Below are 4232 nucleotides of genomic sequence, written 5' to 3'. Positions count from 1 at the left end.
ACAACACAGGAAGGGGAAGCCAGGAGAAGGGTAGAGAGCCTAACTGGGTGAGGAGAACATGCCTGGGCTTGTGATCTCAGCCCTGGGGAGGCACAGGTAGGCAGACTGCCAGTTCAAGGCCACCCTGGGCTACATAGGGAGTTCCTGTTTTATCACAAAATAAAAGAGCTTAGATTTAATCCCTGGGGTGGTCCAAGCAGAGCCAGGCGGTAACCCATGAGCTGTCATATTCTTATTTTAATAAGACCGCATAGCACGGACAACAAGGGTTAGAGTTCAGGAGCCCTGTGGGGGAACTCAGGACTCTTGGCCTTCCTTCTGAGGCCCTGGTCAGGACAGTGTGGTCAGAGATGTGGCGCTGGGCAAGGGGACTAAGCTCGGATGTGAGTGCAGGGCTCACGGCCTGTCACCGCCTGTCACCGCCTGTCACCGCCTGTCACCGCCTGTCACACACAGCCAGGCTTGTTTGGAGTAGAGACTTAAGAAACTACAGAGAGGTAGAGGCAGCATTTGACTCTAGAGATCCAAGGTCAGCAACTCAGGCTCTCTCAGAACTCTCAGAGCCCCTTCCCAGATCATTGCCCTCTGGCCAGTACAAGGAGGTCGTCCCAGCACTTGGGAGGTGGAGGCAAGAGGCCTAGAAGTTCAAGGCCATCCTCATCTACCTCGAGAATTCGAGGCCAGCCTGAGCTACATGAAACCCAATCTCAGGAAAACAAAAGTAACAAGACATCACAAAAAGGGTCATTGTCCGAGCAGCGAGGCTGCGTGTGACTGGCATGGTGCAGTTCGGCGTGGCCCAGGCCAAGCACTTGAGGGGCTCTCCCTAGGTCCTCTGGTACATGGCAGACTAAGTCCACACCGTTCTTTTAGGACACATGCTCACGGGGGGCAGAGGTCAATCTTTTTTTTTTTTTTGAACTTTCTTTGGGTGGTTGTTTCTTCGAGACGGGGTCTTGCCGTGTGGCTGGGCTTGCGTGGAACTCAGGGTCCTCTGAGTGCTGGCACCACAAGCTTGAGTCACCATGCTTGGGCCTGCTTAGTTTCATCTCCAGGTTCAGCAGCGCAGTGAACCCCACTTTCAACCCAGTCTAAAGTCATCTCATGCAACATTGTGATGCTATGCCCCCCTGCTGCCCATGTGACTCCTGTGGCTGGCTCCAAACGGTGCCGTTGGCAAGGATGTAAGAACGGAAACCTATCAGGAGGCTTCAGGAACCACCATGCTGGCCACACCGGGGATATTCTCCATTTGACGGATTCTTACACAATGGTGTCACCCCGTAACCTTAGGGAGCCTCTGGCTGAGTTCTGTGACTCGAGCCACACACACTCAGTCTTCAACCTCATAGTCATCCCTCTCATGCGGGGGCCATGATCCATAACCCTACACCCAGAGGCTAGGGGGAGCACTGTACCGGGGGCTGGGGGGGAGCACTGCATCTGGGGTTTGGGGGAGCAATGCACCCAGGATTTGGGGGAGCATTGCACCTGGGGGCTGGGGAAGCACTGAATTCAAGGGCTGGGAGAACATTGCACCTGGGGCTGGGGGGAGCACTGCACCTGGGGCTGGAAGGAGCACTGCACCTGGGGCTGGGAGGAGCACTGCACCTGGGGCTGTGGGGAGCACTGCACCTGGGGCTGGGGGAGCACTGCTCCTGGGGCTGTGGGGAGCACTGAACCTGGGGCTGGGGGGGAGCACTGCACCTGGGGCTGGGGGAGCACTGCACCTGGGGCTGGGGGGAGCACTGAACCTGGGGCTGGGGGGAGCACTGCACCCGGGGGTTTCCTGGATAGCTGCCTGGCCTCACATTTGTTCCCTGCCTGTCCAGCTCCTGGATTTCCTCAGTGCAAGAGACAAAGTGCAGCGTCCCACCCACTGTCCAGTGAAGAAAAGGAGGGAAGGAGCCTGAGTGGAAGAACACTTGCCTAGCATGCTTGAGGCCATATATGAGATCTCCTGCACCACAGCAAAAAAAGTGAGAATGAGCAGTTTGTGCTGGATTTGGTGGCACACGAGAGGTCAAAGACATCCCTTCCCATGCCCTCTGGAGTCCCCTCTGCAGAGCCCCATGCAGACATCATCTCCAAAGAGTCCATTCTCAGGACATTGATACCGCCCCCCCGCCCCCACACACTGTGCATGGTTGTCCCTGCCTGTCTACCTGGGGCCAGGAGCTCATGGAGGCAGACTGTGTCACACTTGCCTGGTGTTCTTAGACTCAGGGATGGCCCGGCAAAGGACGAGGAGAATGGGTGGGTGTGTACGTGTGAGGGAGAATGGGTGGGCGCATGGAGAGATGGGTGGGTGGATGGGTAGACGTAGATGAGTGGATAAGTGAAATCTGTAGATGGATTGTTACCAGGGGTAGGTGGGTAGGTGGAGGTGGGTAGATGGGTAGGTGGGTAGGTGGATGGGTGGGTAGGTGGATAGGTGGGTAGGTGGGTAGGTGGATGGGTGGATAGGTGGGTAGGTGGATGGGTGGGTGGATGGAGGTGGATGGGTGGATGGGTGGATGGGTGGATGGGTGGGTGGGTGGGGGTGGGTGGGTGGGTGGGTGGGTGGGTGGGTGGGTGGGTGGGTGGGTGGGTGGGGTGGGTGGGTGGGTGGGTGGGTGGGTAGGTGGGTAGGTGGATGGGTGGGTGGGTGGGTGGGTGGGTGGATGGGTGGGTGGGTGGGTGGGTGGATGGGTGGATGGGTAGGTGGATGGGTGGGGGATGGGTGGATGGATGGGTGGATGGATGGGTGGGTAGGTGGATGGGTGGGTGGATGGATGGATGGGTGTAAGGGGGTGGGGGTGGAGGGATGGGTGGGTGGGGGGTGGGTGGAGGGGTGGGTGGACGGGGGGGGGGGGTGGGTGGGTGGGGGGGGTGGGTGGGTGGGTGGATGGATGGGTGGGTGGATGGGGGGTGGGATGGGTGGGTAGATGGGTAGGTGGATGGGTGGGTAGATGGGTAGGTGGGTAGGTGGGTAGATGGGTAGGTGGATGGGTGGGTAGGGGGACTGAAGGACGGACAGGTAGATGACTGAGTCAGGAGATGAGTGGTTGGACAATGGATGGGAAGAGAGGTCGGTGGGTAGCAGTGGGTAGCGTGTGTGTGTGTGTGTGTGTGTGTGTGTGTGTGTGTGTGTGAACCAGTAGAGGCTGGCTGGATGATGATATGTAGGCATGGATGACTGGGTGAGCCGGGGGCTGGGTGGACAGATGGACCGAGGAGTGGATCAGCTGGAAGGACAGGATCTGGCAGTGGGAAAGGGGAGGGTAGTAGAGCTGAGGCAGGTGTAGGCTTCCCTCTGGAGGGACAGGGTCATGGTGTGAGACCTGCCGTGTGGGCCATGGGTGTGCGGGAAGAGGAGGGGTCAGGGCACAGTGACAGGAACAGGAGCCGCTTCCTGGTGTGGGGTTCTCACCTCTTGCCACACCCTGGGGCTCCCCAGAAGTAACTCAAGTCCTGTCAGGTGTCGGGTGCAGGACAGGTCACTCAGACCCCCCCCAGTCAGGTCCCTGGGGGAGGGGAGACTTCATCACTAGCTCAAGACAGATTGCGACATGTCTGGCCCCGTGTTCTGGGTCAGGAAAGGTAGGCCTGAAGTCATGTATGGGGTCACATCCTAATTCACGATTCTGCTGTCCTTTCTTATGGGACTGAAGCTTCTCTGGGGGGCCCTGATGGAGGGGCCAGGACAGACTGCCTCTCAAGGCACCAGCCTGACTGTCCAGCTGCAGGACCGAGGGCCCTCCTGGGCGGGACACTCAAAGCGAGCCCCATCTCTCCCCCTACTGTTCCTTCCTTCCTGCTCCTTCACATCCAGGGGGTAGTAGGCCCCTATGCCCAGCTTAAGGAGGGGAAAGGAGGCGAGGAGGAAGGGCTAGGCAAGAGCTCTCAGGAGCGTGGGGTTGTCAAAAGGTGGATGCCTGTAGGAACTTCCCAGAACCACGGACTAGAGGTAGGAGGAGCCACTGGCTGGGCTAGTCTAACGATTTGTTTTGTAAGGATATGGAGGAGGGCCCAGAGAGGGAAAGAGCTTGCTCAGAGTCATACAGCACTAACTGCTTCTCAGGCATTCGTTCACATGTCTTACAATCCTCCCAGCAGCCCTCTGAGGCAGGGGAATGATTGTAGTCTATATAATGTAGAAGGCAATGTTGTGGCCCAGGACCTTAAGGAAGTTGCTGGCGGCCATATTGGTTCTTAGTGGCAGGGCTAACAGTCAGGCCTGACTTCTTTGG

This window comes from Rattus rattus, chromosome 18 (assembly GCF_011064425.1).
Source record: "Rattus rattus isolate New Zealand chromosome 18, Rrattus_CSIRO_v1, whole genome shotgun sequence".
Lineage (NCBI taxonomy): Eukaryota > Metazoa > Chordata > Mammalia > Rodentia > Muridae > Rattus > Rattus rattus.
This window is presented reverse-complemented; position numbering follows the sequence as displayed.